The sequence below is a fragment of the Helianthus annuus genome, chromosome 4 (genome assembly GCF_002127325.2).
Source record: "Helianthus annuus cultivar XRQ/B chromosome 4, HanXRQr2.0-SUNRISE, whole genome shotgun sequence".
Lineage (NCBI taxonomy): Eukaryota > Viridiplantae > Streptophyta > Magnoliopsida > Asterales > Asteraceae > Helianthus > Helianthus annuus.
Genome location: NC_035436.2, coordinates 94,216,860 through 94,240,821, shown reverse-complemented (window position 1 = coordinate 94,240,821; position 23,962 = coordinate 94,216,860).

Below are 23,962 nucleotides of genomic sequence, written 5' to 3'. Positions count from 1 at the left end.
AGATAGGTTGTTCACGTATAGCAGTATGCAACATCACACAGATTCGTATACAGACATAAACAGTAGCATGAAGAATCATACAATAAGTTTTGACACACACATTCCTTGTAAAGCTCGGACTATTAGCATGCTATTATACACAAAAACATACAGTAGGCTTTATCACAGGCATTTACAGGCAACCCTCATACATCACTTATAACTCAGAGAACATTATTTCAATCAACACTCGGTCATGTGTAACATCCTCAAAAAGGTCGGATCATACTTAATAGCATGAAACTCGGACCAAGGGGCTCCCCCCCCTTTAAAATTCGGACAGGGGTATCCCTAATTAAACTCGGACCATGTGTGTGTGTGGGTTTCCCTGTTCAAAACTCGGATACATGGGCTTGGGATTAAAGCTCGGACCAAGGATAGTGGGGGTCAAAAACTCGGACAAGGTTAAGGTTTAAAAGTCGGACCCTTGAATCTCTTTATGAAGTTCGGACTAGGGGGTGAGATCATAAAGTCGGACAAGGGGGTAGGGGGGTTAAAAAACTCGGACATAATAACCTTTACAAAGATCGGAACCCCCCCCCCTTGTTTACAAAAGTCGGACTAGGGTAATGCATCTCATAAAAATTCGGACTTACTTATTCCATATAAGGTCGGACCACAATTATTGCTTCAAAACTCGGACTTGCCATATGATTCAAAGTTCGGATCCTTAGTTTATCCACAAATACTCGGACTTTATTATTATCATATAATATTCGGACAAGAGTTAATAACAAAGGTCGGACTTAACAACATGTCAACAAAAGTCGGACCTATCCCCTTACATACAAAAGGTCGAACTATATCCTTACTGAGTAAAACTCGGACCAATTCAACATTTCAAAACTCAGACAAACAAGTAATCACAATTGAAACAGTTACGTTCTATTATTCCATCAGTTATGTTCTAGTATTCATACAATCCAAAACCCTAATTTTCTTATGCATCTGAATAGCGATAAATCCAATTTCTGTATCAAACATTCTACAAATCAAGTATCCTAACCATCAAGCAATGATTACACAATGATCAACATCCATTGAAAACACAGAACTATCATATGATGAACTAGGGTTTTCAAGAATTACAAACTTCATGAACTAAGGACAATCAAACAATCAACCAACATTTAACATCAAACAATGATTAAACAATTACCTTGATTGATTCTGAATGGATGGGAAGATTAAACTTGTTGCAAGAGACTTGTGAATCCAAGAGTGATGAGAAGATGGTTGTAGAGAGGATTAGAGAATGTGAGGGTACGTGTTTTGATTCTTGTGATGATTAGTGAATGATTAGGGAAAGAGATTAGGGTTAAGTATCTCTAAGATTTCACTAATTACCCTCTACCTCCCTAAGTATCATATTTTACACATGCACACCATCTCATGACAATTTCATAGATTCACCACCAAGTTCATATATTTACCAAGTCTTACACAATTAACAAACAACCATGCACAAACACACAATACGATTCATTGCATCAAAACGTATATAATTTCATAGCAATCAATTGTGCAAATAAACAGCTAAACAATACATGAACGTGCAATAAATGCGAAATAGAAATCTTGGAAATTCGAGTTGTCACATTATCCCCAACTTGAAACAAATTTCGTCCCGAAATTTAGCATGCGGTTACTGAGGAAGCTAGGTAAGTTGTATCGTTTACTGGTTTTCCTGGGGTGTCACATCGAGCATATCTTCAAGTAGAAGGAATTGAACATGCGTCAACGATGATGGGTCGAGCTACTTAATGATTACGAATGCGCCATCAAGTACCATCCAGGCAAAACCAATGTTGTGGCTGACGCCCTCAGTCGAAAAGATACTTTACCTAAGCGCATGCGAGCACTACAACTTACTATTCAATCTAGTCTTCCTGCACAGATACGAGATGCTTAAGTAGAAGCATTAAAACCAGGAAACGTCAGGGCTGAAGCCTTACGTGGCTCAAAGCAGCGGTTAGAACAGAAGGAAGACGGTGCTTACTATGTAACGGGGCGTATTTGGGTCCCACTTTATGGCAACTTGCGTGAGCTAGTGATGGATGAAGCTCACAAATTGCGCTACTCGGTACATCCAGGGTCGGATAAAATGTACCACGATATCGGAACTACTTATTGGTGGCCTAGCATGAAGGCCCACATCGCTACCTATGTCAGCAAATGCTTGACCTGTGCAAGAGTCAAGGCAGAGTATCAGAAACCAGCAGGCTTACTTCAACAACCAAAGATACCACAGTGGAAATGGGAGGAAATTTCCATGGATTTTGTTACAAGCCTACCTAGATCCCAGCGTGGGAACGATACTATTTGGGTGATCGTGGATCGACTCACCAAGTCTGCTCATTTCCTGGCAATCAAAGAAACAGACAAGTTTTCCACACTAGCAGACATATACTTGAAGGAAGTAGTCTCAAGGCACGGGGTGCCCACCTCTATCATTTCGGATCGCGATGCACGATTCACTTTAGAGCTATGGCAAGCGATGCACAAATCATTCGGCTCTCGATTAGACATGAGCACGGCTTATCACCCTCATACGGATGGGCAGTCTGAGCGTACGATTCAAACACTAGAAGATATGCTTCGGGCATGTGTCATTGATTTCGGCAACAGCTGGGAAAAGCATCTCCCTTTGGTGGAGTTCTCATACAATAACGGTTATCACACCAGCATTCAAGCCGCTCCATTCGAGGCATTGTACGGGCGTAAATGCCGGTCACCTCTCTGTTGGGCAGAGGTGGGGGACAGTCAGATCACGGGTCCAGAACTTGTAGTGGACACCACGGAAAAGATTGCACAAATACGACAACGTATGGCGGCAGCTCGCGACCGTCAGAAAAGCTACGCGGATAAGCATAGGAAGCCATTGGAATTTCAGGTCGGGGACCGGGTTTTACTCAAAGTCTCACCGTGGAAGGGTGTGGTTTGCTTTGGCAAGCGAGGTAAACTTAATCCGCGGTATGTCGGACCATTCGAAATCATAGAAAAAATAGGCATAGTGGCCTACAGACTAAACTTACCAGCTGAACTCGGTGCAGTTCACAATGTTTTTCACATGTCGAATCTGAAGAAATGCCTGTCAGATGAGACCCTCATAGTTCCTTTGAAGGAACTCACTATCGACGAGCGATTGCAGTTCGTCGAGGAACATGTTGAAATCACGGATCAGGACGTTAAGGTCCTCAAGAACACGAGAATCCCTCTTGTTAGAGTTCGTTGGAACTCCCGTCGCGGCCCAGAGTTCACCTCGGAGCGTGAAGATCAAATGAAACCCCAGTTATTCGGAACCAATGCAACCACTACTGAGACTGAAGCTACTACTGCAGAATTTCGGGACGAAATTCCAAATCAACAGGGGGATGATGTGACACCTCACGAAAACCAGTAAACGATGTAACTTACCTAGCTTCCTCAGTAACCGCATGCTAAATTTCGGGACGAAATTTCTTTCAAGTTTGGGATAATGTGACAACTCGAGTTTCCGAGATTCTATTTTCGCATTTATTGCACGTTCACTGTCTGTTTAGTTGTTTACTTGCACAATTGGTTTGCTTTGTAACTGTATACGTTTTGGTTCAATAAGGTGTATTGTGATTATGCATGGTTATGTCTTATTTTATGGAAGATTTGACAACTACATGAACTTGGTGGTGAAACTGTAAATTATGTTGTGATGGGTGTGCTTTGTGTAAAAGGTGATACTTAGGGGTGTGTAGAGTAGTTAGTGAAATTTTAATCACCCTTAACCCTAACCTCCTCCCTAATCATTCACAAATCATCTCACAAACCATCATACGTATCTTCAAGATTTCTCTACAACCCTCTCTTGCAATCATCTTGTTTCTCATTGGCACAAGTCTCCTACATCAATCTTGATCTTCCAATCCATCTAGAATCAATCCAAGGTAATTGTTTTGTTTAATGATTGTTTGTTGTTAATCATTGATTGATTGATTCATGCTAAAACCCTAGTTCTACATGTAATGTTTCTGTGTTTATTGATTCTGATTATTGTGAAATGAATAGGATCAGTTGTGCAATCACTAGCATGATACTAATATGTCTAAATATGATGAAGATGTTCATTGTTGATTAGTTTACTGCAATGCATATGAATGAATTAGGGTTTCCTGATCGTGAAAACAAAAACGTAACTGTTACAATGAAAGTTGAATGCTCGCATGATTTGATTTTGCTGGTCCGAACTTTTGAATCAATACATGAAGTGTCCGACTTTTAAGATGATAACCATAGTCCAAACTTTGCACAAAACAAAGGTCTGAACTTTAACATATGGCTCAAGTTCCGAGTTTTCATTATATATATGTTGTCCGACTTTGTGAACAAACACATGAAGTCCAACCTTTAATGTATGTAAACAAGTCCGAATTTTAAAAAGGCCATGGGGGTCCGAGTTTTGATTGAAATATAGTTAGTCCGAGTTTGGTGGGGGATGTTTGTCCGACCTTTATGTAAACCAAGGGGAGTCCGACTTTTAAAGAGAACAAAGGGGAGTCCGACTTTTGTAATATATAAGGGATCCGAGTTTTTGTTGATTCCCTAGGTCCGACCTTATGAGCAAAGACATGTCCGAACTTTATACACATGATGGGATCCGAGTTTTATCAAAGGGGTGATGTCCGAATTCTTTTGACAAGGGAAAGCCTTGTCCGAACTTGTAATGAAAACATTAGGTCTGAGTTTATGCATTGATGTGAACCAACTTTATATCTGTTAAGTCAAATAACTCAGTTAAATGTGCTGATTCTGTTAAGCCTCTAAACCTCTGTTAAGTTGTTTACGTAGTTAAGTCATTAACTCTTTCAATATGTAACTCTGTTAAGGGTATGCATTTAACTTTTGTTAACGCTGTTAACTAATATGTCCTGTTAAGCAAGATAACTCTGTTAGACATGTAACCTTGCTAGTGTATGAGTTCTGTTAAGTGCGTTAACTGTATGAAGTATATTAACTACCTGTTAATCCTGTCAAGCATAAATGGTGCGATTTTGACTAAACTGCGTACGTGATATGAGATAACTGTTTAAACACACTTCGTGACATAAATGGCATGCGAACTGGAACTGATTTAATATACATGCATACTATAGGACGTGTCTGATTATTCGTGAGCACATAGTTTAGCATACCGAGCAAACCAAGGTGAGTTCACACAGCCAAGGCATGGGATTCCCAGGTTGGGAATTGGGTTGGAAGATTTGAATTGGATAATTACTCGTACTTACGCTATTGCTAGACTATATACCATCGTCCTCAGGTTAGTCAGGACACTTACGTAAAACCTACGTAAACTAGTATCTACCACTGTCTCCCGGGTCGGGAGGACACTTACGTAAAACCTACGTAAACTCATACCTACTACTGTCCTCCGGGTCGGAAGGACACTTACGTAAAACCTACGTAAACCCCACGCGTACCACTGTCCTCGGGGAAGGGCAGTCACGTAAAACCTACGTGACCTTGTACGTATCCCTGTTCTCTGGTTATGAAGAACACTCATGGTTACAATAGTCTAGTAAGGATAAACATGGGAAGCACCCATTAGTAATAAATATAATCATGGGAAACCCCCACTATTAGTACATACATACATGGGAAGCCCCCACTAAATGAACATACGATTTTGCTATTTCGAACTTACTTTCTGTGAACTCGCTCAACTAGTTGTTGACTCTCTGCTGCATGCCTTGCAGGACCTTAGGTACATTTGGAGCTTGCACAGGGAGGAGCAGGTCGTTGTGGAGCATGGATCGTGGATGCCATGTTAAACTTTATAACACTTGAACTTATTACATACATTAGGTTTTCGTATTATGCTTCCGCTACTTAAACTACGTTTGGTTTGAACATCAATTGTATTGAGTTGGATTTTTATGAACTACTTTAATTATTATATGCTATGTTCAATATGATTGGTGGCTTGATCCTGGTCATGTCACGCCTCCAAGCGGTGGTACTCCGCGTGTGGATTTTGGGGGTGTGACATACATCAAACTGTACTTTGTAGTATATCAACATATACAAAAAGAGTGTGATTTGGTATTCAATCAAGCCTTAGTGTATTAAACTACACTTTGGAGACTATAGAAATACCACGAAGGCAATTTCTATTTGGTTAAAATTTGGTTTCTGACATTCCATACAACAGGAATGGGGTGTCTAGTCCTATAGCGCTATATCATACTACCAATCGGCTGGGTGAATGTATAAAAATGGGTACAATCCAACAAATAGTTTTATAAGTTTTGGAAAATCAGTGTTTAAACCATGGGTAATCGTTTAATTTATCAAAAGTATATGTACTAAGCATGTGTAACCATATAGTTTAAAATCAGGAAAATAACAGATAGGCATATATGTTTCACCCCAAAACAATTGAAAACGGTAAAAGAGGGGACTATGTACTCACTTGAGATTGCAAGTATCCTTGATTCAGTGTCCTAACAAAGCTTGGGAAATCAAGGAATCAAGTGGCACCTAGCATGGAATCACTAAGTTAAACAATCGGATCCTAAATCGGGAGATATGATAGAATGAAGTTCTATAAATCAAATGAGTATTGCAACTCATATGGCATGATTTAATAGACCTAACATTCTGATTTGGAAGTCTACCTAAGTGCTTTTGACCCGTTTCGACCCATTATGGTAGTATAAGCCACTATAATGCGTCGTTTGCATAAAACTATGTTCGGATGGTTAACTATGTGCTATGTCAAGTCTTACATGCCCAATTATCCCTATACATGTTACTAAATCAGATTATATGTCGAAAATATGTTCACATAAACAAAATACGGATTTTAGCTTCAAAAGGGCATTTTGGTCATTTCCTATGGGCATACAAGCTAACTAGCATACGACTAACCAATCCTATGTGATCATAAGGTATAACCTCAGTGGTTATTCCCTATGCAACTATGATCACTAACTAAGCTTGGTCGGATCCTAAAGATCAACCAAACGGGTCGGGTTCGAAAGGCTAAGCGGTTGTTTAGACCGCTTACCTTACGACCCTAAACAAGCACTAAACTAATAGTGTCGAGTTAAACATGTCAAAACATGTCTAACCTACTGATTTGGTATCAAAACAAAGCGTTTTGATACCCTAAAGTAGTTTCGTTGCAAAATGCGTGCTAAAACGCATTTTGACTGAAACTTTGACTCGACACTACAACTAGTTAACGTGGTAATCATCGGGTATAATCACTAAGGATTATAACCAACGTGATTACAATCATGTTGCAAAGTTCAACCGAACTTTGCGTTGACCAAAGGCTGGTCAAACTGATAGTCAAACACTTGTTTGACTTCTTAAACTAGAAAGCAATAAAAGAATGAAAGAAGGCTCACCCAAGTCCTTGCTATCTTTTCTACAAAGAAGACAAGTCCCAAACTTAGTTGAGAGAGCCCCAAAGCAGATATGAGAGAAGAGAATGAGAAAATGAGCAAGGAAATGAGTTGATGGAGCTTGCTATTTATAGTAAAGCATGAAGAACAAGATCATGACAAGTGTTTGTGTAACCTCCAAGGAAGAATCAAGGCCATACAATTGTCACAAGCTTTAGCCTTGGGGAGGTGCTAACTTGCTCATCACACCAAGAATTTACCAAAACAACCCCTGAATTTGCAAACAGTTTGCAAAAACAAACTTTCTGGTCACTGGGCACTTTAGGCGGCCCACGTAAGAATGTAGGGTGGGCTTACGCGCCACGCCTGGGCTCCCCAGTTCAGCACAAGTTTGCTAAATTACAGTTTTGGTCCCTGCATGCATTCGAGTCCATTTTTGGCACTTTTGACACCCGTTAAGCCATTTTCAAAGCACTACAAGGTCAATAAAGTTTAGAAGACTCAAAATATGCTTGGAACACTCTCGGATGTCGGCTCGTTTGGTCGTACGGTCGCGTTGTTCGTTAAATTACGATGAAACTCAAACGGACGCGGAAACGAACCAAATTAAGCGACGAATGGAATTTTTGCATGCCGATCACTAAAATAAAATTATTTTAGTGTGTACAAAAATTTTGGATGTCCAGATGTGTCCAGAACGTAAGATATGCGCGAAAATGCAAACTTACGCCGTTTTTGACACTTTTAGTCCCTGTAAGACCATATAAGCATGTTTTCGCACACCGAACCACCCAAAGCTTATTTCTAAGCTATGTTTAGGTAACATGTGGTATGTTTAGCTTATGATCAAGTTCCAGACTGTACGTTTCCTTACGAATCGGTATAGTTTCGTAGTTTGACGCAAATAGTCCCTGCGATCGAATAAACTTATTTTTGCCATACCAAACCTTCCAAAACTTATTTCTAAGTTATGTAAAGGTCATTTAAGGTATGTTAAGCCTATTTCACTATTCCAGAGTGTTTTTCGCGTTAAACTGATTACGTTTACGCACCAGTGCGCGTATAACTTTCCAGAAAGCGATTTAAAGCTCGGAATTGAACAAGAATTGATATGTGCAAAGGATACACATATTTATACAAATCCCAAGTATGAAACACAATATTTCATTGACTTGGCATTTTTTGGTGCTCGTGGTGACACAGGTGTCATACTTGGTATGCCAAGCCTAGTTGGTGTGTCGCGTTGACACACCCTTGTTTTTACTGGTTCATTTATAAAATTCATCGGGGTAACCCTTTACCCAAAAAAAAGACGAAAGGATCTCCGCAGCTATCGCTCAATATGAGGCAAACCGTACTGAACAAAGTGGAGGACCAAGCAACGCGAGACGCAATGGGAATGGAGATTCATCTGGAGGAAACGCAGCTCAGGGCAGCACTTTCAAGCAGTTTCTCGACTGCAAACCGCTGAACTACGATGGCACTAGAGGTGCAGTGGTGTTTGTACGCTGGACGGAGAAGACTGAAGCCACTATCCGTATGAGCAAGTGTACCGCGGATCCGCAAGTCACTTTTGCTACTAGGTTGTTTGTTGATGAGGCTTTGACTTGGTGGAATTTGCAAGTCCAAACTCTGGGTGATGATGCCGCATATGGCATGTCTTGGGATGAGCTGAAGGAGAAAATGAGAGAGAAGTATTGCTCTCGTGCTGAACTCCAAAGGTTGGAGACTGAATTCTGGCATTTGACCATGGAAGGTGCTGACATTACTGGTTATACCCGAAGGTTCCATGATTTGTCAAGGGTGATCCCCTATATGGTGACTCCTGAATTTAAGCGCGTTGAACGCTACATCTGGGGATTGGCTCCGGAGTTTCGCAGTTTGGTAACTTCGGCCAAACCCGCAACAATCACTGAGGCTGTAACTCTGGCTGTCCGGATGTATTCAGAACGCGAAAACCGATCCAAATTGCGCGATGAATGGATTTTTCTCATGCCAATCACTAAAATAAATATTTTAACGATTACATAAATTTTTGGATGTCCGGATGTATTCTGAACGTATAATATGCGCGAAAATGCGAACTTATGCACTTTCTGACGCTTTTAGTCCCTGAATAACCAAAAAGTTTATTTTTGCACACCGAATCCCCTCAAAGCCTATTCCTAAGCTATGTGAAGGATATTTAGGGTATGTTTAACTTACGTTCATGTTCCGGAATGTCCGTTACAGTATGAATCGGCATACTTTCACAGTTTGTCGATTTTAGTCCCTGTAAGCGAATAAGCTTGATATTGTCATACCAAAGCCTTCAAAACTTATTTCTAAGTTATGTAAAGGTTATTTAAGGTATGTTAAGCATATTTTGATGTTCCGGAGTGTTTATCGCATTAAACTGATTACGTTTACGCACCGGTTTACGTATAACTCTCTAGAAAGCGATATAGAGTCTGAAATTGAACAAAAATCAAATAACATTGTTTTATTGATAACTGAACTGTTTACAATGATTACAGACACAGGTGTCACACTTTAGCTATTCTAACCTACAGGATTCTGAATGTGTGGTATCCGGAATCCTAAATCATCCGTATTTGATTGAATTCGAATCCTTTAACTATCCTAACTTGCAGGATTCAGAATGTGTGGTATCCGGAATCCTAAATCATCCGTTTTTGATTTAATTCGGATCATTTAGTTATCCTAGCTTGTAGGATTCCGAATTAGTGGGTTATTGATTCAATAACAACCAAACTTAGAGTGATTTGAATATCATTCATACTCTGTTGGATTTTGATTCTGTAGCATCCCTAACAAGAACGATTCAGAATGGGAGGTATCCGGATTCTGAATCTTGCATACTCTTTAAATTCGGATCATGTAGCTTCCCTAGCAAAAAGGATTTAGAATGGGAGGTTTTTTCTGATAAAATAGAAACCGAACTAAGAGTGATTTGAATATTATCATGACTTGGTAGGATTCGGTTGCTGTAGCATCCCTAACAAGAAGGATTCAGAACGGGTGGTATCTGGATCTAGAATCATCCTGACAAGGTTGAGATCGAATCTTGTAGCTTCCCATGCTTGCAGGATTCAGAATTGGTGGTTTATGGATCCAATAGCAACCAAACGAATATTAATTCAAAAATCAGTAAGACTCAGCTGGATTCAGATCCTATAGCAACCCTAACCAGAAGTATTCATTATGGGTTTTATACGGATCCTAAATCTGTCATACTTTTTGAATTCTGATCCTTTAGCTATCCTAACCTGTAGGATTCGGAATGTGTGGTATCCGGAATCCTAAATCATCCGTATTTGATTGAATTCGGATCCTTTAGCTATCTTAGCCTGCAGGATTCCGAATGAGTGGTTTCTGGATGCAATAACAACCAAACTAAGAGTGAATTGAATATCATCATAACTTGATTGGATTCGGTTTCTGTAGCATCCCTAACAAGAAGGATTCAGAACGGGTGATATCTGGATCTAGAATCATCCAGACGCGGTTGAGATCGAATCTTGTAGCTTCCCTAGCTTGCATGATACAGAATGGGTAGTTTATGGATCAAATAGCAACCAAAGAAAGAGTAATTCAAAAATGAATAAGATTCGGCTGGATTCAGATCCTATAGCAACCCTAACCAGTGGTATTCAATACGGCTATTATCCGGATCCTAATCAGCCATACTTGTTTGAAATCGGATCCTTTAGCAATCCTAACCTCTAGGATTCAGAATGTGTGGTATCCGGAATCCTAAATCATCCGTTTTTGATTTAATTCGGATCCTTTAGCTATCCTAGCTTGCAGGATTCCGAATTAGTGGTTTATTGATTCAATAACAACCAAACTTAGAGTGATTTGAATATCATTCATACTCTGTTGGATTTTGATTCTGTAGCATCCCTACCAAGAACGATTCAGAATGGGAGGTATCCGGATTCTGAATCTTGCATACTCTTTGAATTCGGATCATGTAGCTTCCCTAGCAAAAAGGATTTAGAATGGGAGGCTTTTTCTGATAAAATAGAAACCGAACTAAGAGTGATTTGAATATTATCATGACTTGGTAGGATTCGGTTGCTGTAGCATCCCTAACAAGAAGGATTCAGAACGGGTGGTATCTAGATCTAGAATCATCCTGACACGGTTGAGATCGAATCTTGTAGCTTCCCATGCTTGCAGGATTCAGAATTGGTGGTTTATGGATCCAATAGCAACCAAACGAATATTAATTCAAAAATCAGTAAGACTCAGCTGGATTCGGATCCTATAGCAACCCTAACCAGAAGTATTCATTATGGGTTTTATACGGATCCTAAATCTGTCATACTTTTTGAATTCAGATCCTTTAGCTATCCTAACCTGTAGGATTCGGAATGTGTGGTATCCGGAATCCTAAATCATCTGTATTTGATTGAATTCGGATCCTTTAGCTATCTTAGCCTGCAGGATTCCGAATGAGTTGTTTCTGGATGCAATAACAACCAAACTAAGATTGAATTGAATATCATCATAACTTGATTGGATTCGGTTTCTGTAGCATCCCTAACAAGAAGGATTCAGAACGGGTGATATCTGGATCTAAAATCATCCAGACGCGGTTGAGATCGAATCCTGTAGCTTCCCTAGCTTGCATGATACAGAATGGGTAGTTTATGGATCAAATAGCAACCAAAGAAAGAGTAATTCAAAAATGAATAAGATTCGGCTAGATTCAGATCCTATAGCAACCCTAACCAGTGGTATTCAATACGGCTATTATCCGGATCCTAATCAGCCATACTTGTTTGAAATCGGATCCTTTAGCAATCCTAACCTCTAGGATTCAGAATGTGTGGTATCCGGAATCCTAAATCATCCGTATTTGATTGAATTCAGATCCTTTAGCTATCCTAGCCTGCAGGATTCTGAATGAGTGGTTTCTGGATGCAATAACAACCAACCTAAGAGTGATTTGAATATCATTCATACTCTGTTGGATTTTGATTCTATAGCATCCCTAACAATAACGATTCAGAACGGGAGGTATCCGGATTCTGAATCTTGCATACTCTTTGAATTCAGATCATGTAGCTTCCCTAGCAAAAAGGATTTAGAATGGGAGGTTTTTTTTTTCTTTTTTGGGTAAAGGGTTACCCCGGTGAATTTTATAAATAATCAAAGAATAATACATGTGCATCAGATAGGATACACAATGCTAGACTTGGCATACCAAGACTAGGACAACCAGCAAAAACAACCAACAAAACAGACACACACTAACTCAACCAAGAAACAGACTCTACCAAGACTAAACATAAAATCCGAAATCCATCAAGAGCTAGCCCGGGCCATTGTCGTCTTCATGCATAAGAAACTTCCACTTCTTTAATATCCTTGTGTGATTCGCATCACCACTAGTCTTGAATCCCATCACACGTAATCTGATTGCATTTACAATTCTTTCGGTCACCATTGAAACACTACTCTGATTTAGAGAAAAAAGGCGATTGTTTCTTTCCTGCCTAATGTGACAACTCGAATTTCCAAGATTTCTATTACGCATTTATTGCACGTTTATTGATTGTTTAAATTGTTTGCTTGCACAATTGGTTTGCTATGAAACTGTATACGTTTTGATATAATATAGTGTTTTGTGGTTGTGCATGGTTATGTGTTACTTGTGAAAGATTTGTCAAATAATGGAATGTGGTGTTGAAACTGTAATAAATATAGATTTGTCAAATAATGGAATGTGGTGTTGAAACTGTAATAAATATTACTTAAGGGTGCTTAGGGTTGATAGTGAAACTTTAACAACTAATAACCCTAATCCCCTTCCCTAATCATTCTCTAATCATTCACAAGAAACCAAAACACGTACTTTCACCTCCTCTAATCCTCTCTACAATCATCTCCTCATCTTTCTTGGTTTCACAAGTCTTTTGCATCAAGTTTGATTGGCAATTCATCTAAGAATCGAATCAAGGTAATTGTTTAACCATTGTTTGTGATTAATTGTTGATTGTTTGGTTGATGTTAAAACCCTAGTTCTTTATGTGATAGGCTGTGGTTAGTGATTTGATTCTGAAATTACTGTGATGATGATGATGATTAGTCGAATGCCGGATGGATTGTTTGTTATATGATAGTTATTATAATCACCGATTTACTGCTTATGATTTCTGTAAGGTGATTTAGGGTTTTGGATTGTATGTAATCGTAACTGGTTCAATAGAACGTAACTGATACAATCGTTTTGAGGTGAACATTCGTATGCATGTTGATGTTAGCCAGAGTTTTAAGAAATGCAACTTAGACCGACTTTGTTTGCTTGTATCTTGCCCGAGTTTAATATAATGCCATCCAGTCCGAGTTTGTGTAACAAGCATGAAGTCCGAGTTTCTTAAATGAAATCATGGCCGAGTTCTTTAAATGAAAACATGTCTGAGTTTATTAAATGAAAGCATGGCCCGAGTTTCTTGATCACACTGGCATGGTCCGAGTTTATTATAGTGTTTTGTGGCCCGAGTTTCTTGATCACACTAGCAAGGTCCGAGTTTAATATGATATCACCTAGACCGAGTTTAGTATAAGATCACAAGGTGCGAGTTTAATATAATACCCCCTAGTCCGACTTTGTTAAGGGAAATGAAGGTCCGACCTTATGCTCACAATATGGTCCGAGTTTGGAAGGGGCAGCCCCCTCTCTTGTCCGACCTTGTGAAGGTCATTTACCCGAGTTTTAGAAGGCCCATGGTCTGAGTTTATGTAATTTGTTTCTCAAAGTCTGACTTTCAAACAGGGGAAACCCCCCCCCACACTTGTCTGATATTGTGTAACTGTATGATGCTGTGTAATTGTCAATTTGAAACAAGTAGCTGCATGATATATTATGTTAATCCTGTTAAGCCTGTATGACACTTTGATTCCCTGACTTCGTTAAACATGTGAAGTATTTACACTGTTAAAGGTATAAAGAGTGTTAACAGTGGCCACTAGAATAATGTACACGTAAGATTAAACCATGAAATCAGGGACGCTACGCATGAATTACGTGAATAGAATTGACTGCTTGCATGACGTATGATTCTATGTGAATAATTGTGTGATATTGAATGCAACGGTATGATTCTGCATGTGTGAACATTATATGTAATATCGTCGTGTACACAATAAACACACAAAGCACCGTTGTTTGAATATCGAGGATTTGTAAACCCTAATGGAACGAATCATGTGCAATATATCCTAGGTCGTGTGTAACGGACTTAGAGATTAATAAACCCTAAAAGCAATAACATACCGAGCAAACCAAGGTGAGTTCACACCCTTACTAAGGCATGGGATTCCCAAGGGCTTGGGAACGGGATTGAAGGAATATGATTGAATGGATACGTACTGATACTAATACTAGACTACCACACCACTGTCCTCGGTCGTGCAGGACACATACTTATGCTATTCACTGTCCTCGGTTGTGCAGGACACATACTTACAATCTACGTAGACTTATACTTACTACTATCCTCGGTTGTGAAGGATACCTAAACTTATTACTATCCTCGGATGTGAAGGATACTTATACTTAGTACTATCCTCGGATGTGAAGGATACTTATGCTTATTACTATCCTCGGTTGTGAAGGATACTTATGGTTACGAGTAGTCTAGTGGTTATACAACATGGGAAGCCCCCACCAATAGAACGTACTAACGGCCCAGTAGAGCCCCCTGTTACAGACGAACTTACTATCACGCATTTACTTTCTGCGAACTCGCTCAACTAGTTGTTGATCCTCTGTTACATGCCTTGCAGGTCGTTAGGTATATGGAGCTTGCACATGGAGGAGCGGGTCGTTGTGGGCTTGGATCGTGATCATCTTATTAAACACTCATGACATTTCGTACTTAATTATGTTGGGTTTTGATTATACGCTTCCGCTAAACAATGATAACTTACTTATGTTTTGGAAACACCTTTCATATGGATTTGGTTTGGATTATTTTGCAATTACTTTTACTTTATACAATGTTCTATATGATTGGTGGCTTGATCCTGGTCAGTCACGCTCCCAAGCGGTGATACTCCGCAGGTGGATTTTGGGGGTGTGACAGATTGGTATCAGAGCCATTGGTTATAGAGAACTTGGTTTTAATATGGGAAAACGATTTTATTAAAACCAGACTATAACCAGAACAGTGCTCTCAACGATCCACAACGACGCTTCGCTCCACGTGCAAGACTCAACATCCTAGGTAATAAGGTTTATGTTTATTGCCTACATGCTAGAATCTGCATAGAACTTTGCTCGTAGTATGCTTACAATACTTTGCTCACTACTTGTTATTGCTTAAGAACACTTATGTGCTTACACTCTTCTGTCATCGCACTATTCGCGAACCTTTCTCACTTATGTTGCCTTTGATGTGAAGATCAATGGCCGGACGAATCAACATGACTCAAGCCCAGCTAGAGGCTCTTGTTCAAGCTCAAGTTGCTGCGGCACTTGCAGCTGCTCAAGCAGGTAGTATACCCTGCAGATTAGACTCACACTAGGATCTTTAGATCCTACATTAACTCTCGTATTTAACTTTGTCCTATTCATACACTATAGGTCAACACGCGCAGCAGCCTGTGTGCACTTTCAAGAACTTTATGGATTGTCGTCCTAGCACATTTAGTGGCACTGAAGGAGCGGTTGGACTCCTCCACTGGTTTGAAAAGCTCGAGTCTGTGTTCGAGATGTGTGAATGCCCTGAGGCTCGCAGGGTTAAGTTTGCCACTGGTACTTTGGAAGGGATCGCGTTGACTTGGTGGAACGCGCAAGTGCAGATCCTAGGGTTGGCAGCTGCTAACGCCACCCCTTGGAATGACTTCAAGGAATTGATTAAGCGTGAATACTGCACTCGGGAAGACATCCACAAGCTGGAGGATGAGTTTTATCATTTGAAGATGACTGGGTCAGAAATCGAGGCTTATACAAAGAGATCGAACGAGTTGGCTGTGTTGTGTCCAACCATGGTAGACCCTCCATACAAGCGTATTGAGTTATATCTCAAGGGTTTGGCGCCAGAAATCCAGAGCCATGTAACATCGGCTAATCTCGACAACATTCAGGCTATTCAGCGCCTCGCTCACCGCATCACAGATCAGGCAGTGGATCAGAACAGACTGCCAAAGCGTATCAGCGCTACTGCTACCGCTACTGCTTCTACTACACTTGCTACTCCCAGTGAAAGTAAGAGAAAATGGGATGGGGACTCTAGCAAGGGATCAGCTTCAGTGCAGTCACAAGCTCAGCAACGAAAGACAGACAGTTACCAGAGTCCCAGTCAGCACTCCTCAGGCAGCCACAGACAGGGGGGATATCGAGGAAACCTCCCGAAGTGCAACACCTGCAACAAGCACCACAGTGGCCAGTGTAATAAGGGTCGCTGTCAAAGATGCCTCAAGATGGGTCACGAGGCCAAAGATTATAGAAGCCCTCGACCTGCGAACCAGAATCAGCAGCAGCCTCAGACACAGCAGAATCAGCAGCAGAGCAACAAAGGGTGTTTTCATTGCGGTGCCGAGGGTCACTTCAAACGGCACTGCCCTCAGCTGAACAGGAACCAGAACAACAACAACAACAACCATAACAACAATCAGGGCAATGGCAACAACAACAACAATGGTGGGAACAACAATGGCAATGATGCAAGGGGCCGTGTGTTTGTGTTGGGGCAGGGTGATGCCAGAAATGATCCCAACGTCGTTATGGGTAAGTTTCTTCTCGACGACATTTATGTTACTGTTTTATTTGATTCGGGTGCGGATACGAGTTATATGTCTTTGAAAATGAGTAAATTGTTAAAACGTACACCAACACCCCTAAACACCAAACATATCGTAGAACTAGCAGATGGTAAAAGTGTAGAAGCCACACAGATCGTTAAGGGTTGTAACATTGTTTTAGCTGGTCAGACTTTCTCCATCGACCTTATTCCTATAGTTCTGGGTAGTTTCGACATCGTCATCGGCATGGATTGGTTATCCAAGCAGCAGGCAGAGATTCTATGTAAGGAGAAGATCATTCGTATTCCTCGTTCGGGTAAGGAACCTCTCGAAGTTCTGGGTGACAAGAGTGGTGCTGTGGTTGGCATCATCTCTTTCCTAAAGGCTCAGAAATGTTTACGAAAGGGTCATACTGCTATCTTAGCATTGGTTACTGATGCAGCTTCGAAAGAGAAAAGAGTTGAGGATATTCCTGTTGTACGCGAATTTCCTCAGGTGTTTCCCGAAGATTTACCTGGTCTACCGCCTCATCGCCAGGTCGAGTTTCAAGTTGAGCTGGCTCCAGGAGCAGCACCTATAGCCCGCGCACCGTATCGTTTAGCTCCAACCGAACTGGAAGAGCTGTCAAAGCAACTACAAGAACTCTTAGATAAAGGCTTCATTCGTCCAAGCTCTTCGCCTTGGGGAGCTCCAGTTCTATTCGTGAAAAAGAAGGATGGCACTTTCAGGATGTGCATTGATTACCGCGAACTGAACAAGGTCACAGTGAAGAACCGCTATCCTCTTCCTCGTATTGATGACTTATTCGACCAGTTGCAAGGGTCGAGTTACTATTCCAAGATTGATCTAAGGTCAGGTTATCATCAGCTGAGAGTCCGGGATGAGGACGTCTCCAAGACAGCATTCAGAACTCGCTACGGCCATTTCGAGTTTCTGGTCATGCCATTCGGGCTTACGAACGCGCCTGCAGTCTTCATGGATCTTATGAACAAAGTGTGCAAACCTTATCTTGACAAGTTCGTCATTGTCTTCATCGACGACATTCTGATCTACTCCAAGAGTCGGGAGGAACACGAGCAACACTTACGCCTTATCTTGGAACTTCTTTGAAAGGAGCAATTGTACGCCAAGTTCTCAAAATGCGACTTCTGGCTTCGTGAAGTCCACTTCTTAGGCCATGTGGTGAACAAGGATGGGATTCATGTCGATCCATCCAAGGTAGATTCGATCAGGAATTGGTCAGCACCGCGTACACCAACAGAAATACGCCAATTCTTGGGTTTGGCGGGATACTACAGGCGGTTTATCAAAGACTTCTCCAAGATCGCGCAGCCGCTTACTATGCTGACACAGAAAGGTGTCGTTTACAGATGGGGTAATACGCAGGAAACTGCTTTTCAGTACCTGAAGGATAGACTATGCAGCGCACCTATCCTCTCATTGCCCGAGGGCACGGACGACTTCGTGGTTTATTGTGACGCATCGATACAGGGGCTTGGTTGCGTATTGATGCACCGGGATAAAGTTATTGCCTACGCCTCTCGTCAACTCAAGGTTCATGAACGGAACTACACGACGCACGATTTAGAGCTGGGAGCTGTTGTTTTTGCGCTTAAGATATGGCGACACTACCTGTACGGTACCAAGTGCACAATTTACACCGATCACAGGAGTCTCGAGCATATCTTCAAGCAGAAAGAATTGAATATGCGTCAACGACGATGGGTCGAACTGCTTAATGATTACGAATGCGCTATCAAGTATCATCCAGGCAAGGCCAATGTTGTGGCTGACGCCCTCAGTCGGAAAGACAACCTACCTAAGCGCGTGCGAGCGCTACAGCTTACTATCCAGTCTAGTCTTCCTGCACAGATACGAGCTGCTCAGATAGAAGCTTTAAAACCTGAGAATGTCATGGCTGAAGCCCTACGCGGTTCAAGGCAACAAATGGAACGAAAGGAAGACGGCGCCTACTATGTAACGGGGCGTATTTGGGTCCCACTTTATGGCGGTCTACGAGAGCTTGTGATGGACGAAGCGCACAAGTCTCGCTACTCGGTACACCCAGGGGCAGATAAAATGTACCACGATATCAAAACAACATACTGGTGGCCAAGTATGAAAGCCCACATCGCCACCTATGTTGGCAAGTGCTTGACCTGTGCGAGAGTCAAGGTCGAATATCAGAAACCCGCAGGTCTACTGCAACAACCCAGGATACCACAGTGGAAATGGGAAGAAATTTCCATGGATTTCGTTACGGGCTTACCTAGATCCCAGCGTGGGAATGATACCATATGGGTGATCGTGGATCGACTCACCAAGTCTGCACACTTCCTGGCTATTAAGGAAACGGATAAGTTCTCCACTCTCGCAGACATCTATCTTAAAGAAGTTGTTTCGAGGCACGGGGTGCCCACCTCCATCATTTCGGATCGGGATGCACGATTCACGTCAGAGCTATGGCAAGCGATGCATAAAGCGTTTGGCTCTCGTTTAGACATGAGCACAGCATATCACCCTCAGACCGATGGGCAGTCTGAGCGCACGATTCAAACCCTAGAAGACATGCTTCGAGCGTGTGTTATCGATTTCGGCAACGGCTGGGAAAAGCACCTCCCTTTAGTGGAGTTTTCATACAATAACAGTTACCACACCAGCATCCAAGCCGCTCCATTCGAGGCATTGTACGGACGTAAATGCCGGTCACCTCTCTGTTGGGCAGAGGTGGGGGATAGTCAGATTACGGGTCCAGAGATCGTAGTGGATGCCACAGAAAAGATTGCACAGATACGACAACGCATGGCGGCAGCACGCGACCGTCAGAAAGCCTACGCGGATAAGCGTAAGAGGCCATTGGAATTTCAGGTCGGGGACCGAGTTTTACTTAAAGTCTCACCCTGGAAGGGTGTGGTTCGATTTGGTAAACGAGGCAAACTCAATCCACGGTATGTTGGACCGTTCGAAATCACTGAAAGAATAGGCCCAGTAGCCTACAGACTGAACCTACCAGCTGAACTTGGTGCAGTTCACAATGTATTTCACGTGTCGAATCTGAAGAAATGTCTATCAGATGAGACCCTCATAGTTCCTTTTAAGGAACTCACTATCGATGAGCGGTTGCAGTTCGTCGAGGAGCCAGTTGAAATCACGGACCGGGATGTTAAGGTCCTCAAACACAAGAGAATCCCTCTTGTTCGAGTTTGTTGGAACTCCCGACGTGGCCCAGAGTACACCTGGGAACGCGAAGATCAAATGAAAGAAAAGTATCCCCAGTTATTCAGAACCAATGCATCCACTACTGAGGCTGAAGCTACTACTACTGAATTTCGGGACGAAATTCCAAATCAACGGGGGGATGATGTGACACCCCAGGAAAACCAGTGAACAATACAGCTTACCTAGCTTCCTCAGTGAGTGCGTACCAAATTTCGGGACGAAATTTCTTTTAAGTTGGGGATAATGTGACAACTCGAATTTCCAAGATTTCTATTACGCATTTATTGCACGTTTATTGATTGTTTAAATTGTTTGCTTGCACAATTGGTTTGCTATGAAACTGTATACGTTTTGATATAATATAGTGTTTTGTGGTTGTGCATGGTTATGTGTTACTTGTGAAAGATTTGTCAAATAATGGAATGTGGTGTTGAAACTGTAATAAATATAGATTTGTCAAATAATGGAATGTGGTGTTGAAACTGTAATAAATATTACTTAAGGGTGCTTAGGGTTGATAGTGAAACTTTAACAACTAATAACCCAAATCCCCTTCCCTAATCATTCTCTAATCATTCACAAGAAACCAAAACACGTACTTTCACCTCCTCTAATCCTCTCTACAATCATCTTCTCATCTTTCTTGGTTTCACAAGTCTTTTGCATCAAGTTTGATTGGCAATTCATCTAAGAATCGAATCAAGGTAATTGTTTAACCATTGTTTGTGATTAATTGTTGATTGTTTGGTTGATGTTAAAACCCTAGTTCTTTATGTCATAGGCTGTGGTTAGTGATTTGATTCTGAAATTACTGTGATGATGATGATGATTAGTCGAATGCCGGATGGATTGTTTGTTATATGATAGTTATTATAATCACCGATTTACTGCTTATGATTTCTGTAAGGTGATTTAGGGTTTTGGATTGTATGTAATCGTAACTGGTTCAATAGAACGTAACTGATACAATCGTTTTGAGGTGAACATTCGTATGCATGTTGATGTTAGCCAGAGTTTTAAGAAATGCAACTTAGACCGACTTTGTTTGCTTGTATCTTGCCCGAGTTTAATATAATGCCATCCAGTCCGAGTTTGTGTAACAAGCATGAAGTCCGAGTTTCTTAAATGAAATCATGGCCGAGTTCTTTAAATGAAAACATGTCTGAGTTTATTAAATGAAAGCATGGCCCGAGTTTCTTGATCACACTAGCATGGTCCGAGTTTATTATAGTGTTTTGTGGCCCGAGTTTCTTGATCACACTAGCAAGGTCCGAGTTTAATATGATATCACCTACACCGAGTTTAGTATAAGATCACAAGGTCCGAGTTTAATATAATACCCCCTAGTCCGACTTTGTTAAGGGAAATGAAGGTCCGACCTTATGCTCACAATATGGTCCGAGTTTGGAAGGGGCAGCCCCCTCTCTTGTCCGACCTTGTGAAGGTCATTTACCCGAGTTTTAGAAGGCCCATGGTCTGAGTTTATGTAATTTGTTTCTCAAAGTCTGACTTTCAAACAGGGGAAACCCCCCCCCCACACTTGTCTGATATTGTGTAACTGTATGATGCTGTGTAATTGTCAATTTGAAACAAGTAGCTGCATGATATATTATGTTAATCCTGTTAAGCCTGTATGACACTTTGATTCCCTGACTTTGTTAAACATGTGAAGTATTTACACTGTTAAAGGTATAAAGAGTGTTAACAGTGGCCACTAGAATAATGTACACGTAAGATTAAACCATGAAATCAGGGACGCTACGCATGAATTACGTGAATAGAATTGACTGCTTGCATGACGTATGATTCTATGTGAATAATTGTGTGATATTGAATGCAACGGTATGATTCTGCATGTGTGAACATTATATGTAATATCGTCGTGTACACAATAAACACACAAAGCACCGTTGTTTGAATATCGAGGATTTGTAAACCCTAATGGAACGAATCATGTGCAATATATCCTAGGTCGTGTGTAACGGACTTAGAGATTAATAAACCCTAAAAGCAATAACATACCGAGCAAACCAAGGTGAGTTCACACCCTTACTAAGGCATGGGATTCCCAAGGGCTTGGGAATGGGATTGAAGGAATATGATTGAATGGATACGTACTGATACTAATACTAGACTACCACACCAATGTCCTCGGTCATGCAGGACACATACTTATGCTATTCACTGTCCTCGGTTGTGCAGGACACATACTTACAATCTACGTAGACTTATACTTACTACTATCCTCGGTTGTGAAGGATACCTAAACTTATTACTATCCTCGGATGTGAAGGATACTTATACTTAGTACTATCCTCGGATGTGAAGGATACTTATGCTTATTACTATCCTCGGTTGTGAAGGATACTTATGGTTACGAGTAGTCTAGTGGTTATACAACATGGGAAGCCCCCACCAATAGAACGTACTAACGGCCCAGTAGAGCCCCCTGTTACAGACGAACTTACTATCACGCATTTACTTTCTGTGAACTCGCTCAACTAGTTGTTGATCCTCTGTTACATGCCTTGCAGGTCGTTAGGTATATGGAGCTTGCACATGGAGGAGCGGGTCGTTGTGGGCTTGGATCGTGATCATCTTATTAAACACTCATGACATTTCGTACTTAATTATGTTGGGTTTTGATTATACGCTTCCGCTAAACAATGATAACTTACTTATGTTTTGGAAACACCTTTCATATGGATTTGGTTTGGATTATTTTGCAATTACTTTTACTTTATACAATGTTCTATATGATTGGTGGCTTGATCCTGGTCAGTCACGCTCCCAAGCGGTGATACTCCGCAGGTGGATTTTGGGGGTGTGACACCTAATGTAGTATGTTGAGGCAGCAACTACCATTTTGTAGACAATGTGATCGATCTTCCTTGCATTAGCATGTTGAATCATCCAGTCCGTAATGGACTCCCATGAGTCGTTCACATTACTCATATCAACCAAAGACTTGACATTGTTCCACACCTGAGCAGCAAAAGCACATTGGAAAAAAAAGATGATCCCTTGAGTCACGATCATACTTGCATAACGGACAACACATCAGCCTTAGATTTGTTTCACTTCCCGCTTCCCATGCCCCTAAACGGTCTTGGATTCTTAACTTGTTCTTAATTACCAACCACATGTGAAACGAATGCTGAGGAATGCATTGAGAGAACCAAATAAGATTTGCCTAATCAACTGTGGAGTTACGATTCCGGATATTATTCCACACCTCTTTCGAACCGAACTGCTGAGGAGTACCCTCCAAATCTTTCCAGATTAGACTGTCTTCCATTTGTTGGACTAAATTAGGAGTATCAATATTGATTAATACCGGAAATAAGTCAAACCAAGCTTGCGACAACCTCCCATTGGTCGTGATCATCAACAAGACTATCAACAGTCGATTTTGCATTAGCTGTGACAACTGGCAACCTACCGGTAATTTTCGTACACTCTAATTATTATTTAATGACTGCAATTATGTGCTTAAATGTCAACATTGTCTGATTACATACTATACAAGTGAATTTATGCATGGTTTATACTACAAGATA